This window comes from Apteryx rowi, unplaced genomic scaffold (genome assembly GCF_003343035.1).
Source record: "Apteryx rowi isolate R43461 unplaced genomic scaffold, aptRow1 scaffold_9, whole genome shotgun sequence".
In the NCBI taxonomy this organism is placed as follows: Eukaryota; Metazoa; Chordata; class Aves; order Apterygiformes; family Apterygidae; genus Apteryx; species Apteryx rowi.
This window is the reverse complement of record NW_020451204.1, coordinates 7,241,615-7,265,351: the sequence shown is the minus strand read 5'-3', so window position 1 is coordinate 7,265,351 and position 23,737 is coordinate 7,241,615.

The following is a 23,737-nucleotide window of genomic DNA, read 5'->3' as shown; positions in this document are numbered from 1 at the left end:
TACAGTACCACGGATGCTCACACTGCAGCACTTGGACATGTTTACATGGATGCTCATTTCAGCCTAGAACTGGCCAGGGTGGAGATAAAGGATAACCTGAGAAGAGCCTGGCACCTGACATGAGCTCCATGGGCCTGAGCGGGGCCTCTAGGTCCATGAGGAGGGTCAAGCATCTCCATAGGGGATCAAAACAGCCTCGTGTGGCCATCCCAGGCTTGAACAACGGTAGGGCTGCATTTCTATTCTACCTGCATTTCATTACTAGCTGAGGACTGGAAAGATTTTTTAAACATGTTTTATGAGAGCACTTGTTAATTTATCCCTGGATACTACTGAGAAGTAGTGGAGGGGAGGGGAAGGTGAATATTTGGTATGTCTGGCTTTAATATTAATGCCATTAGAAACCCACAGACCTGCAAAAGATTAGGCTGTTTGAGAGAATTTGAAATTAACTTTGCAAAGTGAATAGCGTGCTTGAATTAATCTCTAAAAACATGCTTACCTTACCAGGCTATGGTAAAATGTCAGCCTGAAGTTAAAAGCTTTGTCTGAGCAATCTCTGCTCTGAGACTCAAAGTGACCCTTGATATTTATCAAGGTAATGAAAATACTACAGGCATTTTCGAAAGCTGATGAGAGGTTGTACTCAACTTACCCACCGTAATAACTAGGTGTTTTTGCAGTAGCTGGGCAACTCACTTCACTATCACTTTCCAACATGCAGGGACAAATCCTGAACTCTGATGACCCTTACTGCCTAGCGTATTTCCGCTAAACTTCAGTGTTAAAAAAATATACATATAATTTTTTTTTAACAAATATACAGAAATGCAATCAACTTGACTCCTGAGACATATCTTTGGATACATGTTCTTGAAAATCAGTTCCGTAAAAAGAACCGTGCATTTTTCCAGTGACTGAAGTGGCCAAACAGAGGTAACCGAGCCGACCTCCAAATGCTCCAGATGCCCTGGCAATCAAAGATGCTTTGAGCAATGAGGATAACACAGGTGATTCAGCCCTCTTCCCTGCTGTGTCACAGGGAGCTGAATAGAGAAAGACGTCACCTTTTCATGCACAGACACAGGCAATGAGCTGGCCAACTGAGTATGCAGGCTACAATTATATAGGCAATCCATTAATGCCTGAGGCTAACGGGAATGGGTCCTCTCTGTGCTAAGCACGATACAAACACAGAAGACAAAAACTTGTAAAGCCAAACAGCAAAGAAGTCATATGTCAGAAATAGCAAACTAGTAAACTATAATTCCTTTCCAAATATAACAGTTCCCTGTCTAGTCAGTGCAGCCAGCTTTTACTACCGAGCACTTTCCCTTTCTTCTCCCCAAGAAATCACAGGAAAACATTCAGCTTCCGTTTGGAAGAAAATAAGGAAAGCCAACCACATGCCATTGTGCCCCTGACAGTGAGGCAAGACGTGAAGGTTGTGCTGGCACTTGTGTAAGGTGAACGGCATGCCTCATTCTGCTCTAGTTTCAGCTAGACTATTTTAAGCTCTCTTCTCTACCTGGACATCTACATGATGATCCGAATTCCTAAAAGGCTACTCTCACTGTGTATCCCTTTGCGTGTCTCCAGTAAACTCTTCTTAAATAGATGAACAGGATGGCATGAATAAAGTATCAACCAAAAGCTTACTATCCGGGGACAGTGCAAGTACAACTGTTCAAAAAGCCTCCAAATCCTGAAGGTCTAATATAGCACATACACTTTAAGAAATATATATGCTTATATTTCTCATGCAAGCAATACTCATCAGAGATTTTGTGACTCTTCCTCATCTGTCTATCAGGAAGAAGTTTGTTCACATTGTGTAAACACACTTTGTTACAGTAAACCCCATATTCAAGCCTAAGAAGATCTACCCAGCAGAGGAGGGGTCTTCCAAAGGCACGACAATGTGAAACTATTGCCATTAGCAGAGGAACCAGTGTCAGCATCCAGACTAAATTAGTACTGTGGGTTGAGAGTCACTCTAAGATTCAAGGAAAGCTCAACAGATACTTTCTGAGGAAGACGAGATTGCTTGCAAACATGCTTGGTTCAGGGACAGCAAAGCCTAAAGATGGGACACAAGTAAAGGAGTGTGTCCCTGTTTTTGAGAAATGGGTGAATTATCTTGGATGTTATTTTGAGCTGAGAATCAGCTCACTGAAAGCAATGTAAGAAATTCACTAAAAACAGACTAGAGATAGAGGTCGTTATAAGGTGTATTATTGCTTAACTTTTGCTGTGTGACTGTAAATCTAATAACCAATTTCTTCTTTTGCATTTTAGCAAGGAATGCTCATTTTACCCTTATCTTAAAGCTCCCTCAATCATTTCAGGGGGTTTTGAAAAATTCTTGGCATAGCGTCACCCAAGGAAGAGCAATATTAAAACAGCGCCAGCTCTCTGTGCCAAACATCCCAACGCAGTGTCAGGAGTCCCCCAGAGCTGGCAACTGCGGAGCTGCTGTGAAGCTGGCAACGCGCGCTCATGGAGAAGAGCCTCTCAGCAGCAAGTGCTAACCAAAGCTGCTGCAATATTCAACAAGGCTGCGAGGAGAGAGACTGCGGGGTCCCCTTGCAAATGTAGCATTGACTTTGTAACAGGTATTTAGTATGTGAGTAAGAATAAGTGTTTTATACCAATCACGGCTTTGACTGAAATAGATTGTGGGATGATTGTTATGCATTGCGTCATCTAAGGATTTTGTCCTGTTACACTGGTTTCCTAAAAATAGAGTACAGCTCTCTATGATTTTCAGGGTGGATCAGCCAGAACTCCAGACATTTCAGAGCCATCTGCTGCACATTTCAAATGATCTTTCTAGACTGCTACTGACTGGCATCCTTCTCACCTAATTTCCCATATCTGCATTTGAGCTAGCCAATCTGGGTTCCCTTTATGAGCAATGAAGAGAGAGAGACATTGTTAGAGCACAATTCACATGGCCTGTTTCAGACATCTGCATTAAAATAGGATGAATGGCATCCTGTAAATACCTATTTTTCTCTGCTGGCTGGCTAGAAGAGTCCAGGCAGCAGTTGAAATGCAGGTGTCTGCCCTGTAAATGTATGCTTGCTCAGATGAATCTTAGACTAATGCTAGTTTCACAGGATAATTTAAAAAATACTGACATTGCTAAGAATATTTCTGCTTGTTTTAATAGGTGTTAGATATGACCCTCTGAAGCTCCTACTAAGCCTTTAAATGATTAAATTTGTGTCAAGACTGTTGTTTTCACCAAGAGAGTTTCAAAACACAATGTTATTTCCCCAAGTCAGGGTCCACATGTCACAGCAGGGTAACGCTGGAGAAGCTGAGCTGGCCCTGGTCCAGCTCTGGGAGGAATGCCTCATTCTCCAAAATTGTTAAGCCAGCAGCTTTCCCCAGAATAAAACTGAATTTTAAATTATTTACAAGTTTTAACAGTGCTTTGGTTTTTGCCAGAAAGCAGTCCATTTTTTGAACAGAATTGCAAAGCTATCATGTCTAATTATATTAAACACGCCCCACCAACATTATGCAAGTTAAATGAAAGCAGAGCCCTTGCTAAACTTAGAAATGCAGGTCCAGAAGCAACCTCCAGAGCAATGAATACCTCATCCACATTCAAAGCACTAAAACTCACAGCTTTGTGCAGCGGTTTGGAAGCTGCTTTAATGAAGATCATTATCTTTCTTAACCTCGATGAAAAATTCATAGAAATGGAGAATGTCTAGATCCTGAATTCATTTTACATCAGTTATGGTAATAGTCTGATAGTTCCATACAAAACAAAACAAAAAAAACAGTTTTTGTTTTAGACCGTATAGATTTTAGACCATACAGGACAAATCCTGGCTTACGGACCCGGTCCTGCCTGCTTAATTCATAAAATTTTGCCCCAAGAATCCACTTTTGCCACCCAAAAAAGTTCTGTCTTTAATCACATAGTTATGAGGATCACCTCTTAGATCTGCTGTAATGTCGAACTGCCATAGATTGCCTCAAAGTGAACCTTTGGACAGAGAATAGCGTAAGTTGCTCTCTTAATCCTCATTGTAACCCTGGAACACAATAACAACATTTCCTCATAAAATAAGGTAAAAACAAACCCACAGACTTACCAAGTTATTGAGCTCTAATTCTGGGAACCACACAGGCAAAGAAAAAATAAAGTAGAAGCAGAAGTGATGGGGATAAAAATGATATTTTTGATAAAATAGAGCGATAATTTTGATAAAAGAGAGCATTTTTCAGGAGAAAAATACAGAAACATTGGTCTTATGCCCCTTTCCAGACTGCAGATAATGTAGGCAGAGCTCTAAGTTTGGGTGAAGCCCCACTGTTTTCATGGGAGAATTCAGCTCACACATAATTTCAAGTATCATTATTAAAATCATAAGAGAAAGGATTTCAGTGTGCCCCCTGTAACTGCGATTTGCTTCCCAACTCATTCTTGTCTACAGTCATGCCTAGGAACAGTCATGAATTCCTGCTCAAATTTTATTGTCAGAGACACATTATCGAACCAAAAGATATAAATCACTTGAAACTTGTTCAAACCTGCCAGTGTTTTAATCATAGGGAATCAGGAGTTTCCAAGTTCTGTTTTGTAAGGTGCAACAGTGACACAGAGATGGACAAGATATCTCATTAGGAAGCGTTCAGTGAATCAAACTACTTATTTCTGGTTTTAGGCACTGCATAAAAATTCATATGAACAGTATTCCCTTTAGATAAAAAGTGAAAGGAAAGAAATCTCAGTGCTTTCTCACAGTAAAATACCATCTGTTTCTATTTAAGAAATCCATGATAATGGAACCCAAAACACTTTGATCAGATGTTTAATGTGACTTTAAGAGTTTTGAATTAGTATTCCAGATCAGCCTTGCAAAAAGTTGTCAGCTCCAAAATTGCATCTCAGCCTCCTCCCATAGCAGGAACTGAGAAAGAAAAAATATTTTAGTCTCTGAGAACAATAAAAAAAAAGTTTCTCCACAAATTTAATGAGTTTGTTACAAGCACACAGGAAAACCCTGATATGTATTCAGAGGGGGGAATGTTCACATTTCCCAGTTATAAGCATCAGATTTGGGGCAGATTGAGTGAAATGTCTCTTACTCTGAATCATCCGCTTGAGGAACATTCAGGAGTCTCTTCCAATAGACTGTAAATGGGAAACTAATATCCTAACATCGTAAGACTGTAAAATGACTATCCCACAAGTGAAAACTGAGTAGAAAAGTTAAAATGGCAGAAAGATGCCTCTCTAACCCCCAAAAAGATTCAGAATCTCAGACACAAATTCACACATTTGAAAATAAAGGACCCTGCCTAACCGCAGAAGTAGCGCTGTGACTTTGCAGGAATTTCTACAGCCGTGATAGGACTTGGCCAGGGGAATAGACAGCAAAAGCCGGTGTTGCCTTAGGCTGGTTCAGGACGCTAGGCATGCTCAGGGATATCTCGGGAAGCTGAAGCAGCCCCGGGGCAGGGGTGGGAGGGCAAGGCCGGACTCCACAAAGAGCTGAATTAGGACTGGAGCAGCACCGGGGACCAAACGGCTGAGAGAGCTGCAACGAGGAGCCAAAGCAGGGCCAGAGCAGCAGGTCATGCTGGCAAGGCCGAAACAGGGACAAGGAGATAAAACAGAGGCTAACAGGGTTTTTTGGCAAAGGCAGGGAAGAGGACCCAGCTTAAGGAGTCATCCCCCTTAGATAAGGACTGAGCAGGGCCTGGCTTTGGGTGAAGCCCTCCTTTCTGAGCATCACCAGGACACGGGGTTGTTCTTGTCCTTGGACTGAAGTCATGGCCCGTCCTATTAAGGAGTCCCCTCTTACTGGGGGTGTCTAGGCATCGCTGGCTCCTCAAGATAGGAGGTCTCTTCACAGTGTGGGCAGGCATATATTCCAGTTTTCTGCAACAAGCAGATTTCCATGACCTCTCTGGTGAGGGAGGCATAGTCTTTTTCCATAGGAAAAGCACAGATTTTCTTGGAATTAAATATTTCATGGACTGCCAGTTCTTCCTGGTCATCTTTGGTGGTCAGAGAGGGCAGAGGAAGCTTTTAAACATTTCCTCCCCACCCAACCCTGGGATAAATATACCTTTTAAGAGAAAAGAACAGTTAATACGATTTATTCCCATTATTCAACCAGAGTAGGTTAAGGAAAAGCTAAATTAAATTCATTTTCTGGATGAGTTACAGTGAAAAGCAAATGTCAGGCAGTTTTTCCTAGGATTTGTTAACCTATATTAAGTAATAACTGAAATCAGATGACTTTTAAATTATTCAGGCTTTGTCATTTGAAAAGCATATGGTTATGAGTACATTTTTAATCTTCAGACATATTATAAATCTTTCCCTTTCACCTCTGTGAATGATGAGGAAGACATGGCCATGACTTTAGGTCCCAGTGGAAATGAGATGTCCAGTTCCAACTTTCAAATCTCATGTCCACTACAATACCATTCCCACCCCAAGTACAGAGACTTACAGTCATAGTCGTTAATGTAATGCTCATTATAATCTAGCAGCAAAGGCCAGAATAAACCATCCAGCTGCTCTGGCATTTGATACTCACATATTGCAATATTGCAAATCAGACCAGACTAGATTCACTCTAATACTTTCACAAGTCTGTCCCATTTAATCTGTACACTTAGCTCTCAATGCTCTCAAAGCGGGCTTTCCACTTTGAAGCCCACTTTGCAGCTGGTTTGTACAGCAAAAATGATTACACAAGTTGTGCATATCAGTGAACTGTGGCTCCTGGATTTGAAAAGCTTGTACACTTTTAAAGACAAGATTGGATGTAATTTGGGGTTTTCCACTACATTGAACACCTACCTTCTCGTAAAGGTCTCGGGGAGCAAACAGAAAATGCTCAGGTTCTTTCCTTCTGTCGGTGCTTGCAGCCTTGTGAAGACAAACATACTCCTTCCATTTATGCCAGCTGAAGACTTGGTTCAGAATCTGCCTACGGTCTAATAAACCATTCAAATCACCTATTTCACAAATGAATATTCATGGTGCCGGTTTGCAATTATAATTTGTAGGATGCTAAGTTTCTGGCAAAGTTAACACTGAAATAACTGATTCCTTCGTACAAAATAATTTTAAAATAGCACATATCTTTAAGACATTTGTTGAAATTATCTGCAGGAATTCAGAAGAGTACCTTGAAGCAGTAAATCTCAAAGAATGTAGAGCACATTGCTAATAAAGACACAGGTGAAAGCTTTGATGGGAGATAAAAGGTTAGAGAACTCCCTCTTCAATTCCTCATTTCTTTTTATCTTTCTTTTTCGACGTCCACAGAAATCAGTGCAAGTGAAGTCTGGAAGCAAGCAGTGCTGAATCGTTATCTCTGGCCTTTCTGTGTGTCATCCTGGCCCTACCGACTGTGCAAGCATTCTCCCATCTGGCAAAATAAAGCCTGAGCCATTCTCTCCTGTGGGAATAAAGCACAGAGCTGAACACCGGGCTCGAAATAGCTGCACACCAGGCATGAAATTTCTCTTTGATATGAACGTTAATTTGTGAAGAGGGAGCGTCTGTTCAAAAAAGCTATTCTGCCCATCTCTACTCTACAATATAGTATTGATAATGTGAGTTGGGTGAGTCAGTCCTTTGCAAATGTGGTCTCTAGTGGAGTGCTGGCTCCATGGGTAACCTAAAGACTCCCTAAGGCCAGCTCTAGTGAAATGCTATTAAAGTTAGTGGAGCTGCACAGCCACAAAAATGACCCTCTATTGCAACAGTCCTGAAGAATCTCACCCATTCCTGTGTTGTTCCTGCGTAGGTCTTATTTAAGTGTAAAACCATTGATTACATCGGAATCTTCTCAGTTTAAAATTTAAATAATGCAATTGTAAAAGAAGCCCTTTTGCTTTTATTCAGGGCTGATTTTTAAATCTCAGGCCTTCTTTTACAGAGCTGAAGTATCATAGATATTTTCATGGCAGATCAGGTTCTCAACAATTTTCTGAAGTCTAGATGCAGAGATTTTATTAATATTTTGATCGCAAAAAGAGTCCTAATGGCAATAAAACACCCAGGTAACTTAAACACAAGTAGTGAGTGAGTTTTCTTCCAGTTATCCAGTATCGCTCCTTCAGGTATGTCAGGGACCTTGCAGGATCTGGATGGCTCCTACCCAAAGGATTCAAACACAATCTGCCTTTTTCTTTCTCCTTTTAAACCTCCCCCTCCTTCCTTCCTCAATTTCCTTCTAAACTGATAATACTGTAAGTGGGACATAAACGACAGGTCTATAAGTGAATACACTTGTACAGAGACAATCGAGTCATTTTTGCCCAGGTGCACATCGCCGCTGGGCGTTGCTTTGGACCGTCTCCCTCTTTGCACAAGCCTCTGCCCACCTGCAGACACAGCACAGCCAGACGGAGACCCCTCGTCCAGCACGACCTCTTGCCACATCATACGTTCCCCAAACCCCTCGCTGTTATGATGCCTCTTACTGTTCTCACGGAGCCAGTTTCTGTAGCTACCAATACCAAAAGCCAAAGCCAGAGTAACCACATAATTACCTCTCTAGAAAGAGAAATTAGCTGTTCCTGTAGGACTGACAGTAGAGTACTACGATTTGCAACCGGTCTGCAGCGTGCAGCAGAACAGCAGCTACCAAAGTACGTAGCGATGAGAGGAGGAGTGGGTGTCGTGTGATTAACTCTCAGCAGCTTGCAGAGGTATTGTTGGCTAGGAAACCATTTTTTAATGCCTGAAAGCCTAAAAGTTGAAGGAAGATGAAACGCTACCATGAAGGTGGCTACCAGGAGTTCATGACCATCTTTGCTCTAGATTCATGAGAAAAGACTTCTTAGTAAGCGGGTGTTTTATTGCCATTAGGACTTTTTATGGAATCAAAATATTAATAAAATATTAAGCAAATAAAATATTGAGAAAGTAAAGACTTTTTTGATCCATTACTTGATAGGTGCCCAGTGAACTGGAACTGAATCACTGTCCCATACTCAGCAGGTAGGACCTGGATGGGTCTGGATCGTCTGTGCATGATAAAGGAAACAGAGAAAACTGCACATGAAAGATTGTCAGGGCAGAAATTGGTAGGGTATATGCAAAGCAAAAACAAAGCTTTGTGACTGCTTGTTTCCCACCTCTTTTTCTTGCCTAATTAATGGTGACTTTTAAAAAAAACTTATATTGGCAGCACATCATACTCTTTTGCTGTCAACTATTTGTTCGCCTCAGAAATGTACTGACTTAACTTGTTCCGAACTTCTGAGGCAGGCAATCCACCTGTTTTATGGCCCTATGTCAGACCATGGGCTGCCTGGAGCAAACACAGATCCTTCAGGTTTCTGCAGATTTGTTGAAGCAAATGGAAATGTGCAATTACGTTCTATCAAGGATATTCCTGATTAGGTTGATTTAACCATATAAAATTAACAAAACTCTAATAAAATAGGAGTGGCTTTCTATAGCTCCTGAAATCACAGCTCTTCATGTTAATTCTGATTTAGCATGGAGATTACTTCCTTAATCAAGATGATAACTATTTCATTCCAGGCTTGGGAGCTGCAATGCTGGGTTATCTCCAATTTCCCATTCTTTATGGCTATAATGGATGTATATGTAATGGTTTCTACATTTCCACAGAATATTTATAGGGTGAGATTGTCAGCTCAGCCTTAAGCAGACAGTTTCTGAGGTTGTGAAATGCTGGAACCAAAATGCAGGCACCTAAGACCCCAATCACATCTGCAAATGAAAAAATTAGACTTTTAATTAATCTGGATTGGTCTAGAAAACATGTCTCACAGCAAGAGGAAAAAGATGTCCTTTTTCTTCCACTTATTCAAAGAAGGTTAAGAGGTGCTTTGTTCACAGCCTGTATGAGAAACATAGGTGGCTCTTCCCAGAAAAAAAAAAAGACATAATGAGAATCAGCTCCAGCTGGAAGCTGATGCTAAATAATTTCAGACTAAAAATAAGATAAGGAATAAAAAGGTAACAGGAAAGGCGAGTCATAAAACAACACATGGACAGTTTTGTGGATCATGTATTACCGGAAATCTTTAAATCAAGGCCAGATATTATTCTGAAAGATGTGCTACAGCTGAAACAGGATTTGGAGTTCATGCAGAAATTACTAAGCAGGACTCTGAAGTTATGTTAGGCAAAAGGTGAGTTAGAAGCAACACTGGGCCTTTCTAGCTAAAATTTATGAGTCTGTGACACTTCTTCTGAAAGTAGGTATGGATGCAAAATGATGCCACTACCAACAGGGATGTGAGGTCTCAAAATCTAACTCAGAAGCCCTCACAGCAGACAGCTCATTAAACAGAAGGTGGCACTCAGCACGGCATTTGCCCATCCGCCACCGAGAGGCATGACGGGGAAAACAAGAAACCTGCAGCAACCGTTGTTTTCAGCCCACTGGATGCCGCATGTTACGATGAACGTCTGCCTCCGTGCAGTCTGCGTGCGCAGAGCCTTTCCCTCGGCCGCTCTCTGCGAGCGCTGCGGAAAGGGGAAGCCAGTAAAGCCTCAGCTGCAACTGTGCCCAGCCAAAGGGCGAACGAGAGCCAAAGCAAATAGCAACTGGCTCAGCAAACATGAATTTCAGGTAATGGCCATAAACACCAGGCTGGAGCTGTGTATGCTAACAACGCGCGAGCAAAGGTCGAGTCTTGCTTTTTAACCGGTGCGGTTTGGTTCAGAAAGACAAATAAGACGAGAGTTTGGCCCCCACAAAAACATTTGGTTCTGTGAGTAATGCAGCCAGCTCTTCCTCCCAGCAGTCCCGCAGATCTTACCGCGTGCAGGAGTGGAGCCTGTACAAACAAACTGGCACTCAGAAGGCAGCTGGTGACCTCAGACTGCTGCCGATCCTGCTGACCAGGCTCACCGTTTCATACCGGTCCCCAGGCTGTTTATTCACATCCACCTGTTGTCTCTCTCTGATAAAGCCTTTGGAGCAAAACCCATCCTTTTAATCTTTCTTTGTGCAGTAGGACACACGACGGGGTCCTGGTCTTGGCTTTCACACTTTGGACCTATGGAAAGTGCTGTAATAGTAATAAATAATATTTGTTAATGGCTTGTGTGTGCAGACCCCCTGGAAATAAGCAGAATAACTTGCACTGGCTGAAAAGCTCTTTAGATCCAACCACTGCTGTTGAGGGAAAAGATTCAACAGCTATACAGATATCAAGGGTATTCGTTTTCTGGGGAAGGCCAGTGTGGGTGAGGTCATTACTGGAATTGGTTTTTTCCACATCTGCTCTGGTGAGATTTCGGATGCAGCTGTGCTGACACGCTGGGAGCAGGACGCTGAGCAATGCCGACGTCGGTTCTGATCCTGAAGCATTAGCCCTTAGATAGCTGTAAGTAATAATAATCAGATTTCATGCTTACCACAAGAAAAATCCCATCATTGTGCAAGTAGTTCTATAAACGATATATCCCAGTACGTATTTCTGTTTGTCAATGCAATATCCTAAGCACAGATGGCCAGGAAATATTTTTCCCACCATGTGATATTTGGGGCTATTGTCAGCTTTCTCTTTGTGCAGTGAGCAAGTTCTTTTGTGAAGAGGTGGAGAAAAAAACATCAGAATGGCCAAGAACCTTGTATTAAAAATATTCATTTGGGCTGGGGGAACGCAGCCTCGAGTCCCTGCTTTGCTAAATTTAGGCCCTTTATTCCACATTCCTGGTAAGTGCTGAACCATCTTGAAACTGCCTGCTTCCAAAGCAGGGAAATCTTCAACTTACCCAAGGATTATTTAATCGATTGGACAAAGTGGAAAAAATTCTCACGGGAGAAATTCAGAATCACCCCAGAGTGACACTCTTGGTGCCTGGGGTATTCAGGAGGTCACTGAGGTTCAGGTCACCACCCTGGGGCAGGTTTTGAGCTTGATGCAGTTGCTCACCTACTCCTTCATCCATCGTTTTTGTTCTGTCTGCGCCACAGGGAACTTTTTCCTTTAAAATCCCAGGCAAATATAGCCAGATCTTCTCCAGCTTCCCATGCTTTAAAGAAGAACGCGCTTCTCAAACGGTGATGGACAAACGGTCAAACAGATGTGCAGCCTCCCACAGTAATCCGCATCATTCAGCCCTGAAAACTATATCAGACTGGAAAAGGCTATTTAAATGACAATGTCAGAAGGAAAAATTAATACAGAAATTTTCAAATGCAAGAAAGAAATTAATATAATTATTTACCAATTATTTAGTTTCAGGATATTCCATCAAACGTCACAGCATTTTCAAAGTATTCTTACTTTAAAAATGGAAAAACTGCCAGGCTTATGATGATGAGAGAGAGAGAGAGAGATGATAAGACACATTCAAATTTAAAAAATTTTTTGAACATAAGCATGTTATGAAAGTGTGAAAAAAACTGTGTAGGAGATCAGGCAGGGACATGTCACATTGTGAGAAGAACTGTGTTACAGATGATGCCCTAGAGGGGAATATGTTTCAAAAGGACAAACCAAACTTTTATTTCTCAGGGAAAAATTTTGATTTTTGACAGTAAACAAAATCCCCAAAATGGCATTTTTAGGGGTTTATTGCTGAGAATGAAACTGCAAATTTTTGTTTTAAAACTTGTAAGAACTTTTTTTGTGATTAAATCCAAATATTATCACCAATAACAGTTTTATCAACAGCTATTTTAAAAAAAAGCCTCATTTTTGGACAAAAAAAAAGGTAAATTGGAAATTAACCAGCTCCAGTTTTTGGCAAAGATGAAGCACAAATAATTCATGCAAGGTTAAGCAGCAACGCTGAAGCAAGTGAGGAGACCTAAGACAGAATTCCTAGCTCCTTGCTGTTCATATGATCCTACCATTATATCATCCTTCTTTCCGTATATTTACAACAGTGAGGGGTTTCTAATACACAGCCACAGGATGTAACGAATTTGCATAGAGCTGTTTAACTCAAAAAGTAGTGATTATTTGCACTGTGTGTCCATCATACACGCTGCTCTGCTTTTGCTGCCCCTCTAAAATGGTGCAGGATTTTTCCTCCTGGTTATAAACATGGTAGAGCTTGACTCACCTTTTTCTCAGTGTAAAGCATGAAACAGAACTTTTGTTAACTCACCAATAAGTTAATTATCTTTGCAAATTCTTTTTTGAGAATAAACAATGTAAAAAAGTTCTACAGAAAGGATTTCTGGGAAAACACATCATGCTTTTGTAACAACTTCCTCAGTGCTATATTCACATCTCTCTTAGCTTTTCATGCATGCGATGGAGCTATTACACACTGCTAGGTTAGAAAATAGCTGCACAGAAAAAACTGAGCTTCCCTGGCAGACTCCAAGCAGGTGGCAGAACCAGGCACTTCCCCGCAGTGTCACACCACTCCAGGCAAACATTTGACCCCGCTAAATTCAGACAAGATTCCTCATCCAAATCCCTTGATCCGGATGCCACCAAATCTGGGAGAAGTGTGGATGGAGATGTAATCTCCACACGTGGCCTTTGCTGTATCTCAGCCTTGACTTCAGATCCGAGCAGCTTCAAATTCAGGAAATATTCAGAGCCAAGTCAGCAGCAGCATTTGAAATCTGCACTTGAAACCCACTTCTTAAAGGCTGGAGTCTCACCCTCTTGCTGAAAATTAGCAGTGTCTCACAGCTAAGGCAGCCCCACAGAGCAGCCTGCAGCGGGCTAGATCCCTGGTAATGTCAATTAGAAAGGCATCTGTGGCCTTATCGTCGTTAGAAAGGGAAAGACGGGGAAAAGCCGAAACTCAGTGTGCAGCACGCTGCATCAGACCCAGCAGGCTACCTGGCCTGACTCCAGCTGCTGCCGCAGCAGGCAGCGACCAGCTCTCAGTTTAACGGCGCAATACAGAGAAGGAAAAATCCACAAAAGAAAAAAATCACTGATTTCAGCACATCACTACATATATAGCAACAGTATTTATTTGTTCTTTTATTGAATGCAAAGCTTCAATATTTACTGGCAATTGAAACAGACTTCTCTTGGCTTTGTTTCCATTTTTTCTCATTTACTCCTTACAACTGCTTATAACATCTAATTCTGACACTATAGGGAAGTGCGAATTATTGAAACTTATCTTTTCAAGAGGGCTGAGATGCTGTGCAATACCTAAAAAGACTGTATGTATTTTGTTTGGGTGTTTTTCTAATTTTTTTCATCCATGTAACCAAAACTCTTTTTTTTTTTCTAAAAGAAGTTTCTAGGCTTCCTAATGCCAAGGCTGTTTGCCATAGCTATCTGAGACATAGTGAACAACACTCCTCAGCAGGGTTTTGCAAAGAAAAGTCTAAAAGGAATTTACACTACTTGTCCAAGGACCTGAAATTCAGCCTCTTTAAATTCTGTGACTCCCTGGATTTCCACAGTTCTGAATCAGGTCCTAAATATTCAAATATCAGTTTAAAATATTTGTATAGTATTGCTCCCACATGTCTGGTCCTGATGTGTAGAGAATTCACAGAACTAGTCATGATTAAAGTTAAGAATATATGCAAATATTTACAAGCTAGGAATCCTGAGAGCTGATATTTTTAATTTCTCAGCACCACGCTGAAGGAGGTGAAGATCCTGCAGATTTTGAACGCACACACTTCTTTCTGCTCATATGAATGGTTACGTTGTCTCAAAGTGAAGAACATGAAAGAACTGGATGTCAAGACCATGATCTTAACTTTGACTACTTTCCACTTCCTTTCCAGACTAGCTGATTGACAATGGATCATTTTAATTGGCTTACTGCTCATTTGAAAAAAAAATGCTATTTGTCATTTCTTTTTCTTCTTGCCAGTCCTGTAAGCAGAGACGCCTCTTTTCCTGAACACAGATTTTCCTAATCCTTGGTGACATGTGCCATCAGCTGCAGAGATGAAAAAGAATTTCCTACACAGATAACTCAAGATTGCCTGTTAAAGGTAGGCCAGATGTCCTCTCACTGTGCCTTAGATTGATGGCTAATACTGAATTTTGTGATATAATGACTTCATTTTCTGCTGGTAGCTTTGCCTTGTTATAAGTGTTTGAGAAGGCTGTGTTTCTGACTTTCAAAAATATTTTGGATTTAGTGAGAGAAAAAGATGGAAATACAGAGGTAGATTCTGCACCTAGCTGAAATGTCCCCTTCCACGTCTCTGGAGCATCACTGAGCGACCTCTGGCATCACAGGGCAACACCACCTCTTTCTCCTGCTTCCTGCTCCTTCTAGATGACAGATTGCCCTGAAAGGTGCCACACTGGCAATCACACACCGTCACTCAAGCTCTGTGCTGTGGGGATCTTCTCTTTACATCACAGAAGACCGTGACCCACCATATGAATACCATGCATTAGGGGACAATAAATGGTTTACCACTGTCCCTTCATTGCAGGTAGAAAGGCAGCTCCTCACACTGCAATTCCTAAAACATGTCCAACTCAAATGCTGTGCTGAACTAAGTGCAAATATTGCTCTGTATATGACTGCGTGCATAACCAGGACCTGCGTGTGTCAGACCAGCAGCAACACCTTACCTCTGGGCAGCGTCGTCCAGTTTGCAATTCACGCTCCATCCACAGGATCCACTTCCCTGTAACCCACAGCGTTTTTCTTTAGAGTGCAATATTTAATTTGAGAATGAATTCATTTCAAAAACATGTGAGCAGATGAAAAGAGAAATTAGAAGGGGAAGCAGGATGCAGGTTGCTGTATAGCAGTCACTGCTACAATACAGGAAAACAACCATATGTTTGTGAGTGTAGTATTTTATGCTTTATTTTAATTCTGGTTAGCTCAAGATGGTTAGAAAGATTTTACAAAAGAGTTAAAGGAATGAGTCTGACAGTTGAAATGTAAATCCTGCTCATTTCACTAGTGAGACTGATCCTGTTGGGTAGCTAAATCAGTTTGGACTGAAAAACTGTTAAAAACCATTGGACAGATCCTGACAAGAGTCAGCCAGTTGGGATTATTCCAGATTTACTGCAGTATAAATCAGAAGGTTTTGACCCACCTGGCAGGATAAAAATAAGCACATAACAAAAAGTTCTTCCAGATGCATTCAAATCCCTAAGAGGATCATTGCTTTCTGCTCATAAAAGTGAGAGAATAATGTGTTTCAGTCCTATAGAGAGAAACTGCCACTATCAAAATTATCATAATGAAGAAATTCATAACAATACAAATCATTTTCATACTTAAAGCAAAGTTTTCTGCTTGGACATGATCAGATTTCCATTGCAGACAGCATGTTGACATTTACTAATGGATTAGCACATCATTCTGCATCACGTCACATTTACTGCAGAAGTATAACCTCTGGTCCCACACATATGGTTGCTATTTGATGCCAGTGTCGTGTGCATAAACGCTGCAGCTGTATCAGCCCAAGGTGAGCTGACGTGTTTGCTAGTGTCGATCGGAGGGAAAAGCCTTCCCCGAACCGGGACTTTGGGAGGAAGCAAACAACAAAGCAAACCCCATAGGGCCAGACTGCTCCACAGGAAGGCAGCTCTGTGCCCATCTGCAGATACAGACCATAAACTCAGCTGGGAACTAGAGGATAACCAGTGATTAGGACAATCCTTGGAGAGTAAGTCTGTCACCCTGGCTAATCGAGATAAAGGTAGGGAATGGGGCATGGTATCCACCATGCCTTTGGAGAACAGATTATTAAAGTTATTTTCATCTCAGACAACCAGAGTAACCCAGAGGCTGCTATCAGCAAACTACACTGGCTAAACCAGAGTCCCAGGAATGGGGAACTTCTCTGGTAGCCTAAAATCATTTGCACAGCCCTTTACCTGAGCTGCGGGATCATTCCTGGAGCAAAACCAAAGAGCAGGGCCGAGATATATTAATGAGCTGAAAAGTTTTTTATTGCTGAGAGCTGAATTCATGGTCCAGTTTCTCATTCAATAAATCCATAGCTGTCAGCCACAGACAATTCAGGGCAGATTTGTTACATAAGAGCACGACATGCCATACCCTGAACTCTTATCTTGGCAGATATAAAAGTGAAGAATCAATTTCTCACTCTTTTGTTTGAAACACAGCTGTTTATAAATGCTGATTATAAACTCATTTTGTAAGATCCATGTCCTTCTCATCCCTTCCCTCCACTAGGTAGGACAAACATATCCAAAATGCACCAGAGAGGAAAACTGGCCATATGATAAGGGTAAGATAAGAGACATTGCATGATGACAGTACAGGGTAGCTCTTGCTCCATCAGAGCACAATCCAAGCAACTCAGAACTGAGGTTTGCAGTAAACTGGAAAAGAGCATGCAGAGATCCAGTCAGCCTGCCTCTGGATGGGACAATTTTCCTGCTCATTCACTCTCCCAGGAGTCACATCCTTAGTTGGTATAAATCTGCATAGCTCAACTGATTTCACTGAAGTGGAGTGGGTTTACACCAGCTACTTATTCGTCCCCAGAGAGCTAAAGGTTGTCGGGACCATGGAGGAGCAAGTCCAGCTATAGCCTGAGGAGCTCAGTTCAGCCTTCTGGCTTTCACACAAATCTCTGAAGGGCTTAATGAAAAAAAAAAGGAAGAAGATAGGCACAAATCCCTGAAGTAAGTGTGGGGGAAAAGACAATTTACATCGTGTAGTCCTCCCACCAAAGTAGGGATAAGTACCAAATAGCAATCACTTTTTCCAATAATTCATTTTAGCTTTAATTCAGAGGCAGAGGGCAGAGTGCAGACTCAGGGACAGAGCTACTCACAAACACCAGCAAAGGGTCTAGATCTGGTGGACCTTGAACAATCCTTTAAAGGCTCCGGAGCACACATATGCAGCTGTGGGATTCTGCAGACAGAGATACAGAGACAAGTGAGGGTCTCCTGAAAGACATAGATGTGTCTTTCTATGTCTCAGAAGCCTAGTCTGCATTTTCCTGCCGTGCTCAGGGCTCCCACTGGTGACTGAATCTACTGATGGCAGTTTCACCGATGGAACAAATTCAGGAATTGTCCCCCCAGTGAGCAGCTTTAAATTAACTTGATTATTTCATCCCAGCTCTTTGACAAATGAGTCTGATTTATTTAGCTCATTTGAAACAAGCTCATTTTAATGAAGTTATTTATATAGCTACTTGATGCCATTAGCCAGATTACATGCTGTCCAAAGGGCATAATGCATGATCTCATTTCCAACTTAAACCCCTTCTATTTCTTTCATCCTCTAAGTTAAATAGCAGGAGCTCAGAACATATGTTCTTCCGTTTTCTCTCTAGACAGCAAAAAGTCATTTGACAGCTGCCAGGTAGTATTATCAGCTCATTTAGTCACTTTTTTCTCTAGTCTAGGAAATCAGATTAAAATATGAAACATATTTCTGCTAAATCCCATGAAAATACAGACCTGTTTAAGGTCCAGAAACATAGCACTGTGTCATTTTTGGAAATGGATACTGTTATCTTCACCACTGCCCTGTAAATTGGCTAATTTGATTCACTGCTTTGATTGCTTCTGAAGATTATTCTCACCATTTTTTTCACATCTCTGACAGGAAAAATAGATTGATTGTGGCTCAGGTTTCAGATCATAAAGTGCAATAAATTTTCCAAGAGATTAATTCCTTGCATCCATGTAGAACCTCCCTGACAACAATGCATTGGCATATGGGCACAGGAGTCTATCTTATGGAGCATATAGCAGATCTGAGCCTTACTCCAAACACATCAGAGAGCCTAAGAAGAGGGACATGGGCACTTCAAAACAATATTCAAACTGGGCACTGGCATTGGATACAGTCTTGTGCTGAGACTCTTCAAATCTTCATGATTTCATGTTGCCATCAACTGAGAAATATGTTTGAAGAATTCACAGAATCACAGAATCACTGAATAGTTGGGGCTGGAAGGGACCTCTGGAGATCATCTGGTTCAACTCTCCTGCTCAAGCAGGGACACCTACAGCAGGTTGCCCAGGACCATGTCCAGTGGGGTTTTGAATGTCTCCAAGGATGGAGACTCCACAACCTCTCTGGGCAACCTGAGGTGTTTTCAGCGTTCAGCCACCCTCACAGTGAGGAAGTGTTTTCTTGTGTTCAAGTGGAATTTCCTGTGTTTCAGTTTGTGCCCATTGCCCCTTGTTCTGTCATTGGGCACCACTGAGAAGAGTCTGGCTCCATCCTCTTTACACCCTCCCATCAGATACTTGTAAACATTGATAAGAACCCCTGGAGCCTTCTCTTCTCCAGGCTGAACAGTCCCAGCTCTCTCAGCCTCTCCTCATATGAGAGATGCTCCAGTCCCTTAATCATCTTCATGGCCCTTCACTGGACTCACTCCAATGTCCGTGTCTTTCTTGTACTGGGGAACCCTGCGCTGGACCCAACGCTCCATGTGTTGCCTCACAAGGGCTGAGTAGAGAGGAAGAATCACCTCCCTCGACCTGCTGGCAATGCTCTGTCTAATGCAGCCCAAATACCATTGGCCTTCTTTGCCACAAGGGCGCATTGCTGGTTCATGTTCAGTTTGTCCGCCAGGACCTCCGGGTCCTTCTCTGCAAAGCTGCTCTTCAGCTGGTTGGACCCCAGCCTTACTGATGCCTGGGGATATTCCTCCCCAGGTGCAGGACTCTGCATTTCCCTTTGTTGAACTTCATGAGGTTCCTCTCTGCCCATTTCTCCATTCTGTCGAGGTCCCTTTGAATGGCAGCACAACCATCTGTGTATCAGCCACTCCTCCCAGTTTTGTGTCATCTGCAAACTTGCTGAGAGTGCTTTCGGCCTCATCATCCAGGCAATTCAGAATTATGCAGGATCAGACCCACATTATTAATGTCATTTATGAAGTGCTGAGTTTGAAAACTACTAGCATAGGACTAGACATGGTTATATTTCAAGGCCTCTCCTTGGTCCTTCTGAAATAAATGCAGACATTTCTTGACATGTCTAAGGAGAGAGAACCTCCAGATATTTCTGGAAGATGATCCTATCTGTCTAAGTTAGGCTTTTTGAGTGTGAGGCATCCATAGGAAGTGCTAGGTACCTACATCCTAAGAGGACCCATCCACCTGGCCATCACCTCAGAATAGGTCCCTAGTGGAGGAGAACTGGTTTCTTTTTAAAAGGGAAGAAGGTGAGAGGAGCAGCTGTGCTCAAATGCTCCTGCATGAGAGCTGCTGGCTAAATGCCTCATGCAGGAGTTGGCAGGTCTATGTCCTGAGTCGTCCTCAGCAGGGCGCATGGGTCCAGGTACATTCTCCTCATTGGTGAAGCCATCTAAAGGCATCTCAGAGGTATTCCCCCTGCAAGCACTTCTTCTGCCCGCATGCCCTGCAGTTCTTCAGCCCCTCTCCTGTGGCTGTGTAACAGCTTTGTGGTTTTTCTGCTGAAAACTAGGTCACTGAAAAGATCCACAGCAAAGCAAAAGCACAAAAACCCTATTTTGGATGTTGTTCTTAACCCAGATCATTTCAGTCATTCTGTATTCTGGCAGGAACTGGGAAGGCGGAGGGAGCTGCTCCTTCTCTCCTGACACGGAGCCAGAAGACAACCCAGAGTAGGCAGCTTGATGCTCAGCTGGGCAGAACAAAATGTGGGTCCCACGCCCAGCTCCCTGGAGCGTGAAGGGCTTATACATCAAAACATCACCAGATAAAACTGAGACTCGTTTACCTCCAAGTGCACTGGCTGTTAGAATAGGGTCTTGCTTCCTTTTTCTTGCTTTCCTGCTGCTCCTCAGCTCTAGCATTTTGAGTCACTCTCCAAGAGTATGAGTGCAGGGCACCCAGGGATCCTTCATGCAAAGCAAGGAGACATGCAGAGAGTTCAAGCACCTCCTGGAGAGCAGTTCTGGAAAGCAGAGGAGGTCTACCACTGTCTGATCAGTCAGCATCTTTTTAGAGATTTAAATTTAGAGGAGATTAAACAGACTGATGCCACCCTTCATTAATTCCCCCCCCCATGTTTTTCAGAAATATCAGTCTGAGAAACAAGCCACTGAGAAAAACTTTTCATCTCACTGTGCCTTGCAACAAAAGCAATCAGCAACGTGCTACAGTATCAAGCAAGTGAGATAAATGGAAATATAGAAAATGGGGGCAGAAGTGGCTCTGAGAGGTTATCTAGGCTGTGTCTGTGGTACATTTACTGAGAGAAACTCCAAACCACTATTAAAGGGAGACTGCAAGATCAGCATAGACCCAAAATACTGGTTTTGTAACCACAAGAAAATCCTGCATTGGGGGAAATAATGTCATGAATATCTTTCCTTCCAATGTAAAGATTTGGGTTGGGGTTGAGTTCTGCCTGCCAGCTCTGTGCTAATCCAAAGAAACAAAAATAAAACTGGCCCACCTGTTTAGTTGAAGCTGAAAGCAAAACAACAAATATGCAAAGAATTTCATTGGTAATGAGTAAAAGAAATTTAGGAAGAAACTAGAAATTAAATTAAATTAAATTAAATTAAAATACAAACTAGATGCTACCTGCTCACATTCCCTCTATGACAGGGAAAAGCTGTCTCCCAGCTCCCAAGTATACAGTAGCACCATCTGCCAGCAGAGAGTAGAATTGCATGATAAATAGCATATTTGCCTAAAGAAAACACCTTGTCTCTCTCAAATTGGTGAGAGCTTTGTCATTGCTTCCATATTAAGCAGAATTTGGCAAACTGCCAAAATGTTGAACCTACATCAAACTTAAATTGACCATATGAAAGCTAAACCAACTTGTAGCTCCAAAACAAGATGCGTTTTTCCAGTGTGAAATACATCATCTTCCTCCCCATGGTTCCCCAGGAGGTTTGAGATCATGCTCATACAGCTCCATCAGAGGAAGTTTCTTGGGTTACATAGGCCAAGGAGACAGCTATGGTCCCCATGTTCTGTCTCCCTCCCCCACACAGCTGTGCCTGCATTTTCCCTCCCTATCCATAGCCCTTGCACATACAGGCCATGTAAGACACCATGCAGAAAGTGCCTGTCTACTTTTATCTGTCCCTCCTATAGCAAGAACTAGATTTTGCCACCCTTTCTTCATGCTGAGTCCTACCTCCCCCTGCCATTCAGTGCCTTTGATTTTGGTGGCACACAGCAAGCCGCTTCCCAGCTGGGATCCATCTGCTCCTCCCATCTGTTGTCCTTTTCACTCCCTTCTCTTCCATCAGTGATTCTGTGAAGCCTGGACCCTTCTCTTCCTCCACTGTCCACACTCCCATCCTACAGAAGCCATTTCCTCTTCCTGTTCCCACGGATATCCTGTCCAGCCACCAAATCCATTATGGATACTGTGAATTGCAGTTCCCTTTTTGTTGTGCTCCCTAGCACGAAGGATGCACCATCCTGATGCTCCCATGTAGACTGTTGACGGCTGCTTACCCTCTGCTCACAGTCTCCAGGTCTCTGCTCCTTTTTCTTCTCATTTAGATGTATGAACATCCACGCAAACCTCCCTAGGCTCAGGAGAGGTTAACTGGGATCACTATTGCTCTGGCCCCAGTCTATGGGGAGAAGTGGGCACCTCCAGCAGGCAACCAAGGTGTAAGTAGGCTTGAACAGTCTCTGAGCAGCCATACAGCCTAGACTGCCTGTGGTCCCAATTTAAGCGCCTCAGAAGGGACTTCAGGAAGAAAGAGAGGAAAGTGCCCTCCTTCTCAGCTTCACAGACTATGTATTGAGGCTTCTGAATGCATTGACATTCTCTATTTTCTAGGACTCTGACAGAGGGTAAATGACACAGCAGGTATTCAAAATATATCATCAGAGACTTTGAAGATAGGTCAGTCTATTCCAACCTCACTCAGGTGCAAGTGAGGAAACATGTGAAATTGTTCCCAGAGACAAGGTCTGAAGTCTCAAAATGACTGACAACTCTCTTCAGGATTCTTCCCAGCCCAGGCAGCCAAGGTAATAATTTTTTTGTATGGGACATTCACTCTGCAGTGGGGAAGCCACACAAGTTTGCACTATACACTGCTACTCTTTCTCTGGCATCTCTCTTCTTCATGGCATCTCTTCAGAGCCTGAGCAGTCCTTCATAGCCAGCATCCACCAAACTGTAAACATATAAACATAAAAATGAATGTGTTATATAAATAATAGATTGTTTATTTCTAAAAATATATTTTATATAAATAAGTAATGAATATATTTACTATATCCATATGTAATTAGATACATATATACAGATATAAATCTATATAAATATAAATAAGCTGATAAACAGGAGGCAGGCTGGTTGCAGGATGGCACAGTGAGGAGAGGTGTCTTCCCCTCAGGGCCTGCTCCCTCCAGCTTGTGCCAACTGCTGCTTCCACTCATAAATTCTCTGACCTAGAGAGCAACGTCTCTGCATCTGTGACAGCAAGATACAGTTCCTCAGGAGAGGTTGCCTGCTGTTTCCTGCAAAGGATGGAAAGACTCACACACAAAGCCTTAGTCAGGGGATAATCCACAGGATATAGTCTAGCTCTTCTCTGTGGATTTGCCTTTTGCCTGGAGCAAAATTTTTATGACTGACACGAAGATGCATTTTTAGAATGTGAATCCTGAGCTACCGCATAGCAACCCTGACACCTGTCAGTTTGACTGTGGGTGGAAGGAATTACAATGGTGGTCACTTGGTGGGCCAAGTCAGTGGCTCAGCTCTATCAGCCCAAAGTGACAGAGAGAGCGTCTGACACTAAATGGACACGACAGATAAATACATGCAGCCAAATGAGAACCTCCGGAGTTATGGACTGCTAAGAGCTGTGGGGAAAGGTATGGCTAGTGACAGCATCTTTCCATGAAACTGCATCTC